The following is a 22,010-nucleotide window of genomic DNA, read 5'->3' on the forward strand; positions in this document are numbered from 1 at the left end:
TCCCTCATCTGTCAACCCATTCAGGCACTCAAACCTCAGTTCTAAATCCTATACCGTCTAAACAAGGATATCTTCACTTTTAATCCTCTCTCTCAAGTAAAGGAGAGTTATGCCCACATTGGGCGCCTTTTGTTAAAATTTCTTATTTCAAACAGACAAAAGCGTACAGATTCGAAATTATATCTACTCTCACTTGACTGGAATCTAATCTAAGTTTGTTAAATTGACACAGAATTATGCTTCCCAGAATGACCTTCATAACTAAGTTTCTTACAAGGTTTGACTAAATTAGAGTGAAGCTGACTTACTGTATGAGAAAAGTAAAAAAATATACATGATGCCCTGATAAAAACGCTAGAGACCGGTAAGTGATACACTTAATATGACAATAGTGATATCACCTTAAATTGTGATATCATACTACCATCGTCGACAGCCATCCAAGCATCACAACATCGCCGTATTATCAATCAGTAGAGGAGTCATGATATCACTCTTGTAATAAGTAACATTACCGTGGCGACATTATATCACTTCTTAAAACGTCACCAAATAATATTGTAACATATCATTCGAAACAACCCACGGGTCTTCCTAGGACAAGTGACGGAAGCGATTGTTAAGTGCGTAACCGACGCAAAATATCACCTGGAAATACATTAATGCTATGATCCCCTCTCTCCTCTCTTGGCTTTGATTTGAAAAAAAAAATTATTTCGGCTTTGTGTGTAATAAAATTTTAACTATGTGAATTCTTTATTTTAAAACAATCATGGGAAGAACCACCCGAGACGTACAAAATGCCTTCATCCAAATCGAGCAGGCGGCGCGAGATCTAGGGCTGCACGTCAATGAAGACAAAACAAAGTATATGGTGGCAACGTCAGCACCGAAAACCAAATAACCAACAACATCAAACCCCACTGATCAAACGGGAAGAATAAAGATAGGAGAATACAACTTTGAGACCGTTGATAATTTCTTATATCTAGGGTCAAAAATCACAACCGATAACAGCTGTGATGATGAAATCCGCGAAACGTCTCATCATAGGGTCAAAGCTCTTCCTGAACAAGACAATGATCTTGCCAGTCCTCATGTATTTCTCGGAGACTTGGGTTGTTAGCAAGAAAAATTTCAAAGACTTGGCCGCGTTCGAGAGAAGAATCCTCCGAAGGATTTTTAGCCCCCTACATGAGGATGGACGATTCCGTAGCCTACATAACGACGAAATCAATGAGCGATACCATGACCGTCCGGTTGTAGATAAAATCCGGCTCAATAGGTTACGGTGGGCGAGTCACTTAATCCGTATGGATGAGGATGATCCAGCCCGGAAAGTCTATAAGGGCAATATTTATGGTAGAAAAAGAAGACGAGGCATACCCTGCCTAAGATGAAGCGATGGTGTAGGTCAGGACGCCAGACAGCTTGTAGGATTATCGAATTGGTGGACCTCGGAGCAAAACCGGGATGTCTGGAGTTCCTTATTAAGGCAGGCCTAGACCGGATACCGGTTATTGCTCCGTTGATGATGATGATGAAAATAATAATAAACAAGTCGGGAAACCCGAAGCTGGACGCTTCAGATACGAACGGTTTTGTATATTTCTTAGTACAGTGTACGTAATATATGCACATATTTTGTGAGAGTATCCACTTTCAGAAGATATTGACATTCACATTCTTGCAGTTTCTAAAGAGCAACGACTTTCACATATTATAAGTTTGTTAGTAATACTGCGATTTCTATCAAACTTAAGGTAAAGATCATGCTCTATATTATAGCCTATATCATTGCAAAATTTCATACTCTCTCTCAACTCAATAATATACAATTATTAACTTTATTCGAAAAGATTTCGGGTATTTCAGATTTTCCGGTTGGGTAGTTTCTGAGAATGGCCCCCTTAAAGAAATTATCACTTTCAACCCCCGAACTGCCCACCTTTCTAACAAATGTCAAAACAGAGACCGGCTTCGAAAAGTACTAACCGAGACCTTTAATTTGATACCCCACATGACTATATTTGATGAAAAAGAAATCTACACCCCCTTTTGCATGTAAGTGACCCCCACCCCTTAAATTGGACTTAAAAGGATGTTACTCATTATATGCGTGAGTGTTCACAGTTCCCACCTTTGGTGTTAATCGCTATAACCGTCCCCGAGAAAAATGCGTGTGACCTACAGACAGCTTACTGGGCAGAAAGCGTAGACTACCAGCTCAACACTGGCAAGGATGCTTCCAAATGTAGGAGGCACGAAACACAGTCGACGATTACTCTTATCGCGAGTCGTCAGCTCTGTACTTCTATACGCGGCACCAGTGTGGGGGTCGGCGATAAAAATCGGAGAAAATCGCAAACAGCTTCAAGCTGCATATCGATTAAGCGCTCTCATGTTGCGCCTACCGAACAACATCTTATGAGGCGACATGCGTGATTGCGGGAATGATCCTGGTTCAAACCGATGAGGCAAGTCGTCTGTACGAAAATTGGGAAGCCTGCCTAAACAAGCAAAGTGAGCGTTTGCGGTCCTTGGCTGCATAGCAAACAGCATGGGACCAGGCGGAGAATGGTCGGTGGACATACAGGCCTATCCCAAACATAAGTATCTGGATTATGCGAAACCATGATGAGACGAGGTACGATCTGACTCAATTCTTAACTCGACACGATGGATACAGGAATTACCTCCATAGGTTTGGCCTAGATGCATCACCGGGTTGTCTTACTTATGAAGGTACAGCCGAAAATGCAGAACACGCCTTATTCGCCTTCCCAAGATTTAAAAACTCGAAGAGAAAGCTAGAAACAGAGCTAAATACTCGTCTAACGGTGGTCCCGCGGGGAGAGTGTGCAAAAAAATATGGGAGGTTTTAGTCGGTAAGAGCCCGTCTTGCGTGTCTTAGATTCTAGATGCGTATCCATGATGGATTTCCCCCAGCAAAAAAAAGACAGACAGACAAACAGTAAACCGATTTTAATAAGGTTTTGTTTTACACAAAACCTTAAAAAGCATATACTTCTAAGTGATAAGTAATATTTAGTAGTGTCGAATGCAGTGTGATATCGTGTCACAAAACATCACCGAGTAATATTTTAAAGTCTTCATATAGGAGTGCGTAGAAAAAAGCATCACTATTGAAGGCAGCACTCCCGCGAATTCTACCGAATATCGGTTGCCTTATATATGTCAGCAGTGTGTTGCCCACTCGAGTCATTTGCTCGACCTGCCTTTATGCCACTTTTGTATGGGCTGTGGCAAAAAAACGACCAAGAAAATGAGAATAAACTTGTCGCAGTCATACAGACTATGTACCCTGAGGGTAGTTAGCAGATTTTGATAGCGGATGAAGCAACGCTAGTCATAAGAGCCGATGAAAACATTAGCTAAATCTGGTCATCGGTATTCAGGTAATTGCCATCGCGGAAACTGTAATTACCAAGGTATGATAATCTGCAAGCATTTCCGACTTGCCCATATCAATAACTAGAATGTCAAGGTGAAAGATATACTTGATATACTTGCTGGAAACCTCCTGTTCGGTAAATTAGCTCACTATCTTTTGAAAAACCCTAAAACTAGAAAAATATTAACTGCATTAGGATTTTCTTTTTATGAACAAATAAGTATTCAGGGTCCCGGAAAGACAGTCTGCAAGCTCTTCTTTCAACCATACTCTCTACAAACCGGAAGCTGTGCCGATACATCTTGTTACTTGGTTATTTATCTTAACTTCAGCGTGATACTTTCATTGCCGGCTGAAATTTCCAAATGGTGAAGAACCAAACGGAAACTATTTGGATATTTTTAGAAAAAGATATCAGGGTCGTCTTCAGGCTTTTGTGTCAAGTGAAATAAAATAAAAAAATATCTCCCATGAGTTGATTTTCAATTCAATCTTAAATATCTATTACTTACAAAAATTTAGCTCGCCGTATAAGAAATATCTGAAAGAAGAAAAAAAATCACAAGTATTAACAAATAGGAAATATTATATATTTAAATAAGGTCGCTGAGCTAGGGAAACAAAATACATTGGTCTGATCTGTCATCAAGTAGACGCCGGGCTCTGGGCTCCCTTAATTCCAAACAAAAGTTATTTCAGTTTCGGCCGGTTTAGCCCAGAACTACTAGTCGGTTTTTCGTTTCAATATAATTCAATATCCTGTCCTATAGTTGCGTAATCCACAAAAATGTCCAAAGCAAAACCTTCCCGACCAGTTGGAAACGGAACGGGTTTCTCTTTAGCAAATAAGGAAATAATTGGATAACAATCTTTTGCGAGTTCGTAAAAATCTTGGGAATACCACTATAAAAAATTCAGTAGTGTCAACTTAAATCCTTATTCTTCATTCTTTTTTTGTTAACCAAAGGTCTGTCAATATAGAGACCCTCTAGGTTGGCAAAAATTATTCGGAGGATACTTCTCTCAAACATAACTAACAGCTCGCGATTTCTGAATCTAGAGAAAGTGTTTGACCGTGTGCTACACGAACTCATCTGGTATGCTTTATGACAAACTTAGTGCCAGAAGAACCCGTGCGCTGGGTTCAATTGCTCTACCATGATTCGAAAAGTAAAGTTCGAAGTGAAGTGGGCGTATCAAAACCACTTCGTGTCTCTGTCGGTGTTCATCAAGAAAGCACTCTCTCACCACTGGTTTTTGTTCTTGTGGATGGATGGATGTTATGTCACACAAGACATCCAACGTCCAGCGCCCTATGCACTGCTCTAGCGTCCAATTGTAAAAATTATCTCGATCAACTGGTCCAAAAATGGAATGATCGCCTCATACAATTTTTGACTGCCGATCTTCATGAAACAGGCACTATCACTGTCAGCGGCAATTCCCTCCACAGAACTTTGCGATTTATAATAAATATCTCGGGTCAATGTTATCCAATAAGCCATAAGAGAACTGCATTATGAAATTGCTTCACGCATTAACGAAACCTGAATTAAGCGGCGTTCCAAAACTGGTGCTCTTTGTAATCGACGTATCAACGAACGCGCCCGACCTAAAATTTATCGCAAAGTCGTCTGTCCGGTTGCCCTTTATGATTGTGAGAGTTGGCCGACTATAAAAGACAATGAACCACGTCTTGCGGTAATGGAGAGGAAGATGCTGGAGTTAGACTAGTGGCGTGACACGTTTTGATCACATCTGAAATGAGGATATCCGCGATCGCTATGGGGTTGCACCCATCGTGAAAATATTGCAAGAGAGACGTATTCGCGTTAATGAGAATTCATTCGCCCAGATTGGTCCGAGCATCGAAGTCGATAGTAGACAACCAAAATGCCGTCCGAAACAACGGTGGCTTAATACGCCGGATTTGAAAGTCTCGCAATTGCAACCATATTAGGCTTTTGATAGAAGAAAATGGCAACCGATCAAGACGCTCCGACCCCGTTTGTGAATGGGACGAGAGGCTGAAGAAAAAGAAGAACCTGAGAGCTCTTTAGTGTTTCCTGTTCCCTACCTAATAAAGTAGAGGACACTCACACCGTCCCTGATGAGGAGAAACATTTTAAAGACAGGAAGTGAGTTCACGGTAAGGTATCGAACGCCGTGAGCTACTAAAGTTCAGGTGGTAGACTAGCGTGAGGTTCCTTTGAATTTGTTTATTCATTATGTAGACAAAAAGAGACATTCTCCACGGCGCGATGGTCGGAGTTAGTTGCACAGTTTTTTTGAAAATAGAACAGAGAAAAATAACAATAAAGAGGAAAAGACTATATGGATGCATTATACCCTAAAAAGAAGAGAACAGACGACATCTCGTTTTTAAAGTTTCATGTAAAACAAACCTTATTAAAATCGGCTCACTGTCGGTCCGTCTGACTATCTGTCAGACGCATTTCTCTTGGAAACGGTTATAACGTTTGACACCACATTAATTGCAAAGGTATAAGGGCATACATCTTTCTACGTCGAATTTAAAGAGGATGGGAATCCCAGTCATGCAAAAGGGGGGTGCCATTTTTCTTTTCTCCAAATATAGTCATATGGGGTATCAAATGAAACGCCTCGGTTTGACCTGGTTACTTTGTGAAGCCGGTCTTAGTCTTGATATTTGTTGGAATGGTGGGGAGTGCGGGGGCTGGGAAGTGATCATTTCTGTCATGGAACCATTCTCAGAAACTACCCAACCGAAAAATTTGAAAAAAAAATCAGAAGGCTCCCACTATATGGTGCCTAGGCTCTGAAATACCCTCCTTACTGATATCTGTTTAAACAAAGCTAATAATATATTACTATAATTTTTAGCACATAGAGTGAAACTTTCTGACGTTAAGCGCTAAACCATTAGTCGAGCACCAACGAACAGAGTGGGAAACACAGTCAATAGGCGACGATATGGCAGAAAACAGCTTAAGTCGGCGGCATAGAGCCAACAGTGGCAAGCATGGTGGCGGGGGAGGTCGTTGATAAAAAATAAAAATAATAAAGGACCTAGAATAGACCCCTGCGGGTCGCCAGAGGAGGGGGAGAAGTTATGTGCCGCCTTCAAACGAGACGCAGCAAGATCAATTAGAAAAGTAAGAGGCAAGCCATAAAACAAGTGGCATGAGAACGCTTAAAAACGAGAGTTTGGATAAAAGTGTCCTATGATTTACAGTATCGAAGGCTTTAGCAAACTCAGTGTAAATGGTATGTACTTCTTGCCGTGAATTCAGACATTTGAAGACCAAGTTGGTGAAGTCAAGCAAGTTGGTAGCAGTGGACCTACGCTTAACAAAGCCGTGTTGCTCTTTCAAGTTTGCCAATGAGATGCTCAACAAGGATAGGGGTAAGAAAAGGAATGTAGGCGATGTGGGGCAGACTACAACCACTAGCGGGAGGGATTCAGAGGGGGTGGGAAGTAGCGGCAGAGTAAATCACAAGATAGTTGGGCGGAGTTAGCAGAGGAGCCAGAAAATTTATTGGACGAAGGGGACAGCTGGGCAGGGCAGCGGGAATTGCGAATGTGGGAGCAGAATGGTTTGAGATTTCCGCGCTTTAGTGAGTCTTTAAAACTAGTCAAATATTGGTTTCTGGACTTACGTATTAAGGATTTGCTAAGTGCTTGGTCACCCGTTAATGAAGAAAGGAGAAGTACCCAGTTGATTGTTGCCAGGGCTGAGTTCAGACCTTAGGAGTTCGCTTTACGAAAGTTGAACTTGGTAGGCTTGCGCGCAACAAGAGAGTGGAGTCGGGATAACTTAGCATCGAACTCGAGAGCAAGATGATGGGCGTCAGGTACAGCGTAGGACGGAACATGAGAGGATTGGAAAAGACAACGTACAGGACGGTTAGAGAGGACAAGGTCAAGAATGCAATCTAAGTGGTTTCTAGAAAGACTAAACTGAAAGGCGACGCAGGTGTACATGAGAGTGGATAGTGGAAGGGGAGAGTAGCTGAAGTCAGTAGAGAGGGAGGGAAGGGAAGGTCAGGAGTAATGGGCCATGAGAGCATGGGAAGATTAAAGTCGCCACAGAGGAGGAAAGGAAGTGAGGGAAACAAAATGATTAGGGCCTCTGATAATCTGTCGAAGAAATCTTCGTATAGAGAAGGCGGGCTGAGACAGGGAAAATATACACATGATATGATAAAGGGATATACGTTTGGCGGAATGACTCGTATGGTGGCAGAATCGTAGATGGAGGAGGAAGAGGAAAAGATGATTTCGGCACGAAGTGGTGAGTTAACAGCTATTATGACACCTCCGTCGGTTGTCTTGCCAAGTGCAGCGCAGTCTCTGTCACAACGAAACACAGAATAACCTTCGAGGAGCTCGAAATCTAAAATCCTGTACTCCAACCAAGTTTCAGAAATGCAGATGACGTGATGTTAGAAAACTTAGTTTGAAATCCGGTAGCTTGATCCTTAGACCCCATACATTTTGATAGAACAGCATGAAGTTGTCATTTTATCATTTCATTTAAGTTCGGCGTGGCAGGCGGGCGCAGTAGTCCAACACAAAGACTAAGGCTTTTGTTAAAAGTCCCCGACAGTTGAGCAAATAAAATGAAAAATTCTCCAGCACAATCTAGCTAAAAACCTAATTGATATTAGCATATTTTTTTGGGTTATAATAAAAAAATATGAAAGATGATGTCCTGCGTTTTATCATGAGTCTTCAATAGCGGAGAATTTTTTAATATGAGTACTAAATTATCTTTCTCCCCTGGCAACCCCAACACGAACAAACTTGGCATAGCTAGAAAAGCCTATCTACTCTTGTATCTATTATATTACAAATGCATGTTCCTCTTTATAGTCACTACTCCATTCAGCGTATTCCATATGAGTAACTTTGGATTTCATCTAAAATTCACATCAAAGTCAAATGTATTTATACGCGACCATGACTATTGGAAAGTGGCTACTGAAAAAGGTGTCCACAAGTCTCTGGGTTGACTTTTTTCGTTGACGTTGCTGTTACCGCTGCAGACTCTACTTCTGAAAAAGCGGAAGATGTAGACTGAGCCTCCACGTTCAAGTGATCTTGCAGGCAGTTGGTATTTTATGGTATCTCGGATCTGAGGTACGATGAAAAAGTATATCTTGATCGTTTGCGTGATTATTTTGACTTTATTCTTTTTTTGGAGATATTTATGACATGGTGGGATTGAATTTAATGAGGTGATTCTAATTTATATTGTCACGGTGAAACTAGGTTGGATAGCAACTTGGGAAGATGCATTCGTTTTGGGGTTTTTCTCTTGAGGGTTGTTAGAATGAAACGAATTCCCAAATAGAGGAAGTAAAGCAAATATTACTGGTGGAGCTATATAAGTAAATCAAAATGAATGACAATGGATTTCAAAGCCAGGTACCCAACCTGATAGTATCTCATTGTCATACCAAACTAACTTGACAAAATTATGCATCGTCGCGGGGCAATGTCATTTTTATGTAAATTTTAAAAACGCCCATAGGCCATATTTCTGCAAATTTCCATATTTTGAAAGATGAAACCTCTGGCGCTATAATTTCTTTCCAAAAATATCTGAAAAAAGTTGCCTTTGTGTCAAACGAATTCAGTCTGCTATTTTCTATTTTTTACTATTGACTGTTTTGTATCTAAATAAGCCTCGATACATCGCTCCAAAAAAACCAGGCATGCGTTAAATATCTTTTGTGAATTTATCTCTAATAGATTTGACCCTAATAAAAATTGTCATCGTCTGGATGTATGGTATTGTTAACATCTATCTTTTATTCGAATTCAATATTAGATTTTCTCTTTGCGCGCTCTATTCCAAATATTTGACGGTATGACACCAGACAGTTTATCCATCTTTCTATCTTTTCGCGTTTCTCATGTTTACTGAGGTCTGTTTTATTACCAAATGAAATATTTTTTATGTAAATCTCGGGCAACTAACAAAAGATAGCGAGGGAATTGGAATAGGTAGACAAAACAGTGAATAGAATGCGGTTATTTTATAATCTATCCCGGGTATAGGAGTATGTATGCCTCTTAGTCTGGTAGTTCTCTAAAATTAGATAAACTGGTTCCTCGTTTTTGTACATAAGCGTAAGCGCATTAATATTAATTGGATATTTTTCCAGCTAGATTTGAATTGAAAAGTGCGTTGTCATTAAGGCAATTGTTTTTATGCAGAAATATTTTTAATTATATTCAAGCACGTGGTGTTTTTTCAAAAGAGGCATATTCGGAAGAGAATGAAGCCATTTGTTGTTTCAGGTTGAGTACTTTTAATAACATATTTTTTGGGCCATCATTGGAGCTAATTGGGTTATCCCAGAAAAGTAAGTGACTTTCCCCTCAAGTGTTTAAGAAATTTAATTTTGGATGAATCCTTAGGAAGGAGGCCATATGAAAGCGATGCGCTCTGGAGTCAGTACTCTCTCTAAAGCGGTAACTCCAGCATACCATTAGCTGCTCGAAGCATCGTGTCTCGAGCTGGCTGGAGAAGAATAGATGACATTGTGTCGCGACTGTGTGTACATAGTGAGTTGACGACCATGGAAAACCGAGGCATAAAATCCAATGCGTTTATTCCCACGAAAATGCCATAAAATTATGCAAATATACTAGACATGTGCCGTGCGATAGGTTCAGTAACCTCACGCGCTTCAGCTGGGCCCAGATACAAATCTCCTGCTCGTGGAGCTCATACTCTCGAACTCTACTCCTCTTGCAATATCTAAGCAACTACAATGTCGCGACATGTATGCGACCGCTAAAGTTTTTCCATAAATTGCATTCAAACAACATTTAACGTCAGAAAGTTAGAAGGCTCCCAGTTTCGAGGTAGCTGTAATCCGTATGCGATGTCCTACACCTTCACCTGGCAACAAGCAGCTACCTGGCCAGCATTTATGAGACATACTCAGTGCAAGTATGAAAATCGTGTGTACTGTGCACAGTATGTGGTGCGGATTATGCATATTCAGTGCATCATGGGGACGTTGAGAGGTTGGACTGAATGCACTTTTAGGGGCTAGCGTGCACCTATGCAGTTTGGCGTATGGATACTCGCTCGGCGAACTGCTCGATTGTTTTGTCGCTACAGTGTAATTAGGTGGATAAATAACAGTCTAGAGCTGTTATTACTGAATGCTAATCAGCTGCTATTCAAACCAGCACTGGTCGCTGTGCCGTATTGCATTGTGCACTGCAATTGATTGCACATCTTTATTTTAATGCGGTGGAATCTCTGAAAGCATTCCGAACAATTGTATTTTTAATTATCACTTGGGTTACAAACGATCTATTTGGTTTAGATGACCCAGAAAATGTGGCATACGTCAGATAGTGGTAGTGTGGGAAAGCGGTGAAACCTACTGAGATAATGGCACCCTGGAAAATTGATATGTCCCAAGCGATGATATTGAATGGAATTCGTTCAGCAAACAGTAAAAGAATGCATCCCATATGTGCTATTAGCCGGGGGTGAATAGGTAATAAAAAGTAATGACAAATTGTTTTATTGGATAAAATGGGTATGCAGATGCCAACTTATCTGGTGTCCCTGAGAACAGTGTCAGTAGATCAGACGATGAGCATCAATTTCTTTGGAGAGAAGCGCTATTTTTTTGAATCGAGAATTTACTTAATAAAATCACAGAAACCCAGTTCATCTATTAGTAAACCCCATCCCCCAAGAGTGGGTAGTTGTTCTTGGCCCGGAATCAGATAACTGGTTACCAACTAGTATTCAATTGTAGCTTTCGTCTGGAAGAATATGAAGGGAGGCAACCACTGGGAATAGATGGGTCGATCACACACCCTGCTTTGAATCGATTAGTGGCAAATCCTGTTTTCTTTTTACTTTGAACTAATCATTCAAAGAAGGCCGGAGTGGTTGACAAGTTTCGCATCTACTGTTACTTGGCATATACTGGTGCTTCCATCCTTAACTGCTAATACTTTGCTTATATTCCATTTTAAGGTTTTTGCAAAACAAAATCTTATTAAAGTCTCTTTTCTGCCTGTCAATTCATCTACCTATCTGTCAACTTCTTTCCTGGAAGCTCATATCCTCTTCTCCGCGGAACTATCGCAAAGATTTATCGCCTCGGTTATCAATTGCATTTGCAACCGCGCTTTAATCACTTCTTCTGCCTCCCTCAGCCTACAATGAATCCATCCACCATACATTCAAAGGAAAAAGTGGGCTCATCAGAAATCTGCATCACCTCATCGGACAATCGCGTGTGCCGTGTGTTCGAAAGGTACATCACACTCTTAGCGTAGTCCTTCCGTAAACTTCAATCATCTGCAGGGTACTTCCCTCTAGTGCTGAGTCAAGCAGTATTAAGCTGAACACTCTAACTATAACAGTACATCATATTCATCATCAACGGCGCAACAACCGGTATCCGGTCTAGGCCTGCCTTAATAAGGAAGTCCAGACATCCCGGTTTTACGCCGAGGTCCACCAATTCGATATCCCTAAAAGCTGTCTGGCGTCCTGACCTACGCCATCGCTCCATCTTAGGCAGGGTATGCCTCGTCTTCTTTTTCTACCATAGATATTGCCCTTATAGACTTTCCGGGTGGGATCATCCTCATCCATACGGATTAAGTGACCCGCTCACCGTAACCTATTGAGCCGGATTTTATCCACAACCAGACGGTCATGGTATCGCTCATAGATTTCGTCATTGTGTAGGCTACGGAATCGTCCATCCTCATGTAGGGGGCCAAAAATTCTTTGGAGGATTTTTCTCTCGAACGCGGCCAAGAGTTCGCAATTTTTCTTGCTAAGAACCCAAGTTTCCGAGGAATACATGAGGACTGGCAAGATCATAGTCTTGTACAGTAAGAGCTTTGACCCTATGGTGAGACGTTTCGAGCGGAACAGTCTTTGTAAGCTGAAATAGACTCTGTTGGCTGACAACAACCGTGCGCGGATTTCATCATCGTAGCTGTTATCGGTTGTGATTTTCGACCCTAGGTAGGAGAAATTGTCAACGGTGTCAAAGTTGTATTCTCCTATCCTTATTCTTCCTGTTTGACCAGTGCGGTTTGATGTTGTTGGTTAATCCGTCTTCGGTGCTGACGTTGCCACCATATATTTTGTCTTGCCTTCATTGACGTGCAGCCCAAGATCTCGCGCCGATCGCCGCCTGCTCGATCTGGATGAAGGCAGTTTGTACGTCTCAGGTGGTTCTTTCCATGATGTCGATATCGTCAGCATAGGCCAGTAGTTGGGTGGACTTATAGAGGATCGTACCTCTTGCATTTACCTCAGCATCACGGATCACTTTCCCGAGGGCCAGGTTAAAGAGGACGCATGATAGGGCATCCCCCTATCATCATCACGGGCCCTTAATATTTGGTACCATCTTTTGCAAAACCATGTCTACTGCATGAATGTTAGAAATGCTACTTGAGATTGAACCTAACTTCTATCATCACTTCAAGGTATTTGATTGCCGATTTTGAAGTGATGGGCAGCTCCAGAAGCAGTCGTTACGACATACTTTGTAACTATAATCAGCATTTTGTCATTGGCATAATCCACTATCGCGGTTTCCCCAGCAACTGGAACTCTTAGGACATCATTATAGAGAAAAATGGGTGAAATTTATAGGGAAAACGGGCCCCGCGGTGAAAATTATTCGGGTCTGGAGTAGAAATGCTGCAGTACCCGCAATTTTCCATTTTTCTATTGAAATGTTTATTCGGGACCCTCGAGAAAACTTCGGGCTCCCGAGAAAACTCCGAGCGCCCGGGGGAACCCTTCAGCCCTTTCTCACATGCCTCTTGTCACGCCTGATGTTACACAGTAGTAGTTTCATAGAACCTTGTTGATTACCCATGAAGGCGACGTACTCCTTGGATCCACCATCCGCATTTTACGAAGTCCTGCTTTCTGCTAAATGCAGTTAGCACATGAAAGTTAATCACTGCGAAATACTTACTGATATGACACTTCCTTTAACGTTGTATTTTCAGCCAAGCCAAGTTTGATAACGTTCAAAGTTGACCTAGTTGTTCAATCTGATAAGTCTACCAAACTGCCAATGGCGGGTAGCAACCTATTGTAGATTTCTCGCTGCAGCATTTTAGTCATAATATCCATTAGACGACAGTTCACCATAAGGTTTATCAGTTTTAAGAAATAACACAAGGTTCTGACGGTTTCATTAATCAAAAAAGATCTATCCACCAACCAAACCTCGAACAACTCAACAAATAACGTATGCTTGGTCGAGACATAATAACCAGCTTTAAGGGCATTGTTTGGTATACCTTCATGATCCGGTGCTGTTGTATGCTGCAAATATTCTGCACTTTCTTCCTTGTTACTGCGAGTACTACTACTAGGCTTAAAGGTCTCTAGATTTACTTACACCTAACTTCGTGCGAAAATAAACACTGAACAATTTTCAAGCGAGATCAGATTTCTGGAGATGCCCAACCTCTTAATCTTGCTGTTATAGCTCTGTTAATTCGCCATCATTTATTTGTGATGTTGTGAGTGAAAAGTTATTAAAAACAGGTGGTATAAGTCGGAGTAAATGCACATCGATCTCAGTATAGCTGAAGGAAATAGCCACTCAACAGTATGCAGAATGTAACATTAGCTTCGTGATTGACCAATTTTCTTACTTACGCAAAACTTGCATCTTGTGGCGATTTTGTTCGTAAACTCAGACTCACCCGGACTTAATCATGTCTTTCTCGAATAAAACAGGCCACTAAGATATGATTGCTCAGATGCTATGATATGCCTCTCTCCCCACTCCAACAGTTTCTATGTTAATAATAGGAATAGTACATCGCTTACCAGCGATCTAGTAACAATGGCCAAATGGCGGATTTCCAAAAAAAATATACTTATCCGCCACTTCCGCAAGCACTGCCACCTTTGAAAAAAATCCAGAAATTCCAAAAGGTGTAACAACTTGAGGTATTATGGAGATGCTTTAAAGGAATAGCCGTATAAGACCGGATCAATCAGCAGATCAATGACCTTTTTATATCGGATGTCACAGAAGAGGGTTCGCAGAAGTAGGAAGTCTGCACACTATGGCTAATTGGTTCCGGGAGCATGGACAGTAAGACACTATCGCTGAAGTTGCTGCCTCTTTGATTAAAACATTTGAAATCAGCGCCATCAGAGGGCCTGAATCTATGCGAGATCTGATGCAAGTGTTACGGTCGCAGACGTGTAGGTCCCTTTTTTGAACGACGCTGTGCACTTCTACCCTCCAAAGCCAAAAATCTTGTGGTAGAAGCACCGGCCGCAGTTACACTTCGGACAGTTGAAGCGGCTGTGCCCTAGACTGAGTTCACACTCTTTTTGCTGATCGTTAGCGTAATCAGTGGGGTCACTACAAACTCCTTATGACGAGACGAGACGAGAGGCGATCGGTAATTGCCGGTTCAACTTTCAAGAACGATAGCTTGGAGTAAACGCTCCAGAAGAATGGAAAGTGATATAACTTTGAATCTTCCCTGCTGGCTTTCTGCGCTGCGATGTTAAGTTCTCCATTATTGCATTTATCTCTCGTCTTGCTGCCGATGTAAAGCACTGGCATACTTAAAAAGTGTGCGAGAAAAAAAAACCGAAACGACATGCCACGACCTTCTCCGGTTAAGCGCAACACTGATGATACTAAAAACATCATTTTCGCTTAACATTTGTCCAGGAAGTGAAGAGTTTATACTGCTGAAAATAGTGGCTGACAAGCTTGCCTTTGACTTTGAATAAAGCGCAAACGTTTAACTTTATATTGTGCGGATAAGTTGTGAATGACCTACCTTCTCCTTTGGCGATCATGACCCGGTATTTCTTCTCAAAAACGAATCAGACATCAGAGCCCCGGTTGCTTGCCCAGAAATCAACAAATGAACGCATGAAGGTACTCTAGTCAGGTTTCTACTCCATACCTATGAGTATGCATCATTAATTGTTTTACGTTTCATCGCCAACTCCAGAAATTTATCACTAATTAATACCTCTAGATCAGCCGCAAAATACTGTTAAGAAAACCTTACGTCAAAGCATCAATTTCCACGAATAGTTGCAAGGAGAAGAGAGCCCCTATCGTTCATGACAATCAACACTATCATCTAGGCAGATGGGTTGCGGTCATTTTGGCATCGATACGAGATAGCCTCGCCTCTAAGATCCATCCTGACATCGTTTATCACCCGAAGTGTTTTGTTATCTCTTGATCACCATCCCCTGTGTTGATAGGATTGGTTTTTTTCTGCGATTCATAATAAGGAGTGTTTATGTCTTTCCTCTTGTTAGCTCGGCAAGACGATGGCATGAACAATTTTAATTAGATATAACTCCACGTCCGTGATATGAAATGCAAACGCCGGCCGCTCAGTCGTACATTACATCCCCTTTATAGAGAACCATGAGGGTATTTAAAGTGTTTTATGTAATTGTGCATACCAAATTTCCAGGCAGTCCTCTACCGATTTGTTTCCCATATGATCATTTGCGACAAGTATTGGACATTGTTTTCACTAGACTCTAGCGATATGCTGGGCATTCACTTCATCTTATCTTTTACGCCATATGCCTTTTTTCTCTTAGCCCACTCACTCAGAGTCTTCCCTGCTTGTCGTAAGAGGCGACTAAAAAGAATAAACATGCAACCTGCACATTTTGAATCTTTATTGCCACTGAAATGTCGACAGCGCCTCGGATAGGGACTGACCTCACAACTACAACCTTTGCTTATTGAAAGTGGACTATGATTGGTTACTGGAATGTGCATACGTTCTTCGGCAATGGTAGCGGGGGTCCTCAGAATGTTCGCTTTCTCCAGCGATATAAGCTGAACATTATAGGCCTAAGTGAAATAAGATGGTGGGACTCTGGAGAATATTCCTCTCCCTTTTGCTATACTAATGGCAATGTGTTTTTGAACTCTGGAAAGGCAAGGGGGAGCAGACGTGAATCCGGTGTCAAGTTGTTTCTGACGGAAGGTCTGAAAGTCAGTTGGGTCTCTACTAACCAACGCTGTACGAGGAATTAGATCGACCTCTTAGCGATCAGCAGTAGATTTAAAAATTGTCTCCTAGATATGCATAACAAGAGAGGCGCTGACATCGGCCTCGAAAGGAATCGCCATTTGAAGATCGCTTACGTTCGTCTGCCTGTTGCGTCCGCCACTTCTCGCAGGGTTGGGGAGCTGCAACGCCCCTAATTTCCACATTGACTGCTTGTATGATCCAGCTGTCGCTCGATAGTGGGAGAGCTGGTCGAATGGCAGATACACTGAATACCTCGCATGAGAATACCGATGAGCATTTCGCTGTCATCAAAGATGTTCTTTTCTCAGATGCTACGAAGGTCGACGTCCACGTTCCGAAGGGGCGTCATAAGATCTGACTGACTGCGAAAACGTGGAAGTGGATTGATGAACGGAAAGGGTTAAAGGCTGCTGATGCAGCAGATCGCAATGATTTCTGAAATGTATACCGCATCAGAAAAGAGCTTGCATGTGGTTGCAAATCTTTCGATGGTCCTGTGACGAACATCCGCGGTCAACTTCTCATCCGCAATGATGGACAACTGAAGAGGAAAAGAACACTTCACCAGGGTTCTTAACCCTATCACATCCGATCACGTTTCCCTTTTTGTGGCTGGTTATTCACCGTAACATCCAGATACGGACTATTCCTCCAAGCAGAAGTGAAACCATTTCGGCCATCAATGCTCTCAAACGAAGTAAAGCCGCTGGGCTGGATGGTCTCCCCGCAGAGTTATTTATCGCAGCACTTGCAATTACTACATATCTGCTGCACTTGTACGGACACCTTGGGAATCCTTCCCCCTCACTGGCGAATTAGATACAACCATAAGTTGTACCAGCTCTATGACGACCAAGCAGCGTCGGTGGTGGTAAAACTACAAAAATTGCAATACCGGGTCACATAGAACGGGTGGACGACAAGCGAATACCTAACAGAGCATTCAAAGCACACCCGAAGGACGCCGCCCAGTCGGAAGGCCACGTAAACGGTGGGAGGACTCAATGGACGAGTCTAGTAAAAAGCTGCTGAAATTTTCCAACTGGAGGACGCGATCGAAGGATCAAAATGGCTGGCGGAAGTTTAACCTGGAGACCATGGGCCGATTAAGCCTGTCACGCCATTGAAGAAGAAGAAGTGAAGCGACCAAAGTTAAATTACTCGGTCCGTATAGGTAGCGTTACCAGGCTTAGGAGTAAACATCATCAAAGGTGTGTATCTAACATTCAAGGTCTCTCTAACTAAAATCCTTACCTAAGGTTTACGTGATAGAAGAAGTATCTTCTATCTATGCTGTGACCCTCACTCACCTCAACGAGAAAATAACGAATATCCTTCCTGTCCGAGGCCAGCAACTTGGGATTATCACGAGGAAAAATGAAATTGTTTATCGAATATGAGGTTGTCTAAGACACATGCTATCGACGTGCCTGGTTCACAGCTCTGTGCTGTTTGGTACGATCTAGCTTTTTTTTGGTAGTCGTGGGCTTGGGGTTCAAGGCGAAGTTGTATAGAGTGGTGGAGGCACCACAGAAAGGACTATCAGTCATATTCTTTTTAAACCATTCACTGAAGATACAAATGTAGATTGCAAAGCCTAGGACAATTAGAACGTGCAATTGCGAAGTGCTTTTACTTGTGAATCCATATTTAATACAATTTATGATTTCTGAATATGAAGCCCATTTTCAGCTTTTGGCGGTTTTTCTACTACGTGCGTTGTTCTATATATTGTCCATACTCTTCACAAACGCCTGCAATATCTAACGTTGTCCCTGATCATTATTATTTTCTTTTCCAAATTGCTCTCCGCTTATTACGCTAATGCTCATCTAATTTTTAAAGCGAATTACCATAATAGCCTCAACTCAAACAACATTACATATCGAATGGTTTTATTTCGACCATGCATCGACATTAGCCCAGAATTGCCCACTAAACTTCAAAACCAACAATGCCACTCAGCAACAAGGTGAAAGAAGAAAGCAGCAATTGCTCAAGCTCATCTCTACCATGCACGTATGAACCCACCTGAATTTATATGTAGCCGTCCATGTGCATACATACGTACATAGTGCATAATATTAGCTTTTCTTGTGTTGCAACATCTGCGCAATTGTTGCATTTTTACCGGTTATGGGTGATGATGACGATGCGGAGCCAAAAAGGGGGGCCCCGGCCTGGACAACATCAATGTAACGGCACGTCACATCATGCAAGCTACAAAAACCAGAAATGCACCGAGCAATAAGAAAAACTGCACTTGAAAGCCAGTGCAACGGCTGGAAAAAGAGCCAACGGAGAGAAATGCATATATTCATGTATGTATGGACATGGGTAAAAGCAAATGGACAAAGGGAAGTTACAAACAAGAAAAAAATTGGTGCCACTCGTGATATCGACGAAAAAAAAAGTTATATGAAATGTAAAATGCATTTCCACAGTTATATCTTCTTCGATCGTTCGATCTTGGGTGAACTTTCAGGAGATGCATCTGAGATCTAGCTTTAAGGGGATGCAAGTGGTAGTTTTTGGAAAATCGCCACAACTTCACATGCATGCACACATATGTGTTATACCACCGGATTTAATTGCAAAAAAAATTAATTACATTCAAGATTAGTAATTCCAGGATCAAGTGCTCAACTTCCTCCCCAGTCCTATCATACAGGCAATGGTACCCCATCTCTCGCCAAAAAAAACGCCTCAAATATGAACTTCTGAGTTAGTCATCTCGTTATCACGCTAAAGGTGCTGCAATGATTTCTAAGGGTTTGAGGGAAATAATCTATTCTAATCGCTTATATTCCAATTAAATGACGTGATGTGAAGGTGTTATTCATTCCCAAACGAGGGAAACCCACCTACACGGACGCAAAAAGCTTCCGACCGATCAGTCTAGCGTCCTTTCTGCTAGAAGGCCTAGAAAGACTAGTAGATCGGTTTAGAAGGGATACACACATTCCTAAGTGGCCACTTCACCATAGGCAACACGCCTACCAGAAAGGCGAATCCGCGGAGACAGCACTCCATGAACTTACGACAAAAATAGACAAAGCGATTTTCGAAAAAGAATACGCCTTAGACGCATTCATGGACATTGAAGGTGCCTTCAATTATGCCTCATTTGCGGTAATTTGTGATGCGGCAAGACAGCATGAAATCGAACCAGTTAATCAGTTGAATCCTTCACATGCTAGAGTGGAGAAAAATCCACATATCGGTCGGCCAGAAGTCTATTGTAGCAGGATTTCTCAGGGGCTGCCCCCCTCCCTGCCCTTCTTTCTCCACTGTTATGGCTCTTGGTAATTGATACCCAGCTGTGGCTCCTGGAGGACAAAAAAGTCTTCACGCAAGCATTTACGGACGACCTAGCCGTAATAATTACTGGCATACATATCCAGGAACAATATCAGAAATCCTGCAGATTGCTCTGGTGCTGTTGGAATGTGATAGGTAAGACCTGGGGACTTTCACCCAAACGGATATACTAGATATATACATCCATAATAAAACCCATTTTGTATGCACGCATCGTCTGGTGGCCAAGACTGGACTTTACTAACAGCAGGGAGTTGCTAACACAGATTAAGAGACTTGGTTGCCTAAGTATTACTGGAGCAATGGGTACTACGTCGACTGCGGCACTTGAAGTTATCCTAAATTTACCCCCATTCACTTGGAGGTGAAACGGAAAGCAGCCAATGACGCATATAGGCTAGGATACCATTGGGGCATGCAAAGGCGGCCAATCACACGGTCATGCGTCTATCTGGAAATTCCTTGAAAAGCATCCGGCAGCCCTGGTGCCGACTGATCATATATTTTCTAGATTCGTCTTTGAAAAGACATACATTGTCGTAATCACCGAAAGAAAAGAATGGTCGACAAATGGCCATGAGTCTTTTCAGATTACAGACCTAATCTACATAATAATAATCCTCCATGACTGCATGGAGGATGGATCGGACGCAGGGGTGTTCTCGGAGAATCCGATTATAGAACTGGCCCGACCCCTCGGAAAAATGACGATCATATTCCGGGCGGAGATATATACCATTTCATTAGCAGCAGAAGAATGTCTGCAACAAAAATGGAGGGGTCGCACCATTCGAATCTGTTCCGACAGTTGGGCGGCATTATTAGCACTAAATGGCAACGACATATCAAGCCAGTTGGTGAGGAGTTCAGGTGCTACTGAAACTTAGCCGACTGAACGAAACATTCCTGATATGGGTGCCGGGGTACTCTAACATCGCCGGTAATGTGAAGGCTGACAGACTGGCTCACCGAGGGTCTGGATCCACTATGGTGGTGCCAGAACCAGCTCTTGGAATCCAACCATCTACTGTCAAGTCTACTTTGAAGGGTGAAATTGCAAGGATTCACACAGCCGAGCGGAGAAATTTGGACTCTTGCAGGCGGCGAAAATCCTTGTGAAAGAACGTAGGGCCACTAGAGCCGCATTTCTGTTGTCCCTTAAGAAGTGGGACATGAAAACCTTAGTAGCACTGCTCCTTAAACTACTATATGGAAAAGATTGGGGTAGTGGTTTCGGCTATGTGCAGCCAATGTGCTACTTTTTATGCAGCTGGCCGGCATCCTCAGATCTCAGACGAAGACACCTTGGCAAGGCTTTCTTCAATAAAAAATCTGCACACTCTCTGCCTCTGGAGAATGTTCTCTAATTCGCTAAAGCTTGCGAACACCGTAGGCGGGAAGTCATTGAATAGGTGATTTACGGGGATAGTACAATGGGCCTAACAATGGATTGACTGCTCGGAGCTGCTGCTCCCCCCAGTAAGCTAAACTAAACTACACTAAAATCTATTCTTTAATAAGTTAGGAGAATGACTTGGTTTGCACCAAATTTAGCCGAATGGTCATCTGAAATGGGTGGATGGATACAAAATATCGAACATCTATTAGCTTCCTATGTATATTGAGTAATATGTCCTTTAATCACAATATGGCCCTTACATAAGCATACAATTCGGTATATTTGGCCCTTTGACGGTATTTTCTTTAGCTTGGCCTTATTAAGGAAAAAGGGGGTGATAAACGACCCCTATTTTTCTCTGACAATGTAGCTTTGCAATCATTGCATTTTAATTTCCATCCACAATTTCGGAACATAACTTTCCCGGGAAACTTAATTCCCAACCACATTGGAATATTATCGAGGACTTTCTACATAACTACATATTCTATACAAAAATCAACTCACCCCCTTAATCCCCAATACAAAATCATCCTGACATATCCACATTTTTCAATTTTTTTCTCCATTCCCTGGAGACATTGACCGAATGCTCCTGGCATATAAACAGAAAATTTCATATCAATAACAACGTTATCCACGGGATCTATTGATTCGGTCCAGGCTAACCAAAGATCCAGTTTGTCCGCCCGGCAGTCAACCGGTTAAATACAGACTGATCGTAAATTCAACTGACACTGATGATGGCATCAATTTATTCCTCGCTAAAGGCCCCTAAAGTTAATTTCTCAATGTCGTCAGATATTTTGTTTATC

General features: G+C 42.0%; 1 protein-coding gene across 2 annotated transcripts in view; it reads right to left on the reverse strand.

Annotated features, from left to right (window-relative positions):
* Positions 1-22,010, reverse strand: part of LOC119652254 (sestrin homolog) — a 283,703-nt gene that overhangs the window by 252,672 nt on the left and 9,021 nt on the right. For both annotated transcript variants that reach the window (XM_038056245.1, XM_038056237.1), the window contains exon 2: positions 3,928-3,956. The gene's annotated coding sequence lies outside the window, so the exon portion shown is untranslated. The remainder of the gene's footprint in view (positions 1-3,927; positions 3,957-22,010) is intronic.

Source organism: Hermetia illucens, chromosome 1 (assembly GCF_905115235.1).
Source record: "Hermetia illucens chromosome 1, iHerIll2.2.curated.20191125, whole genome shotgun sequence".
Taxonomy (NCBI): domain Eukaryota; kingdom Metazoa; phylum Arthropoda; class Insecta; order Diptera; family Stratiomyidae; genus Hermetia; species Hermetia illucens.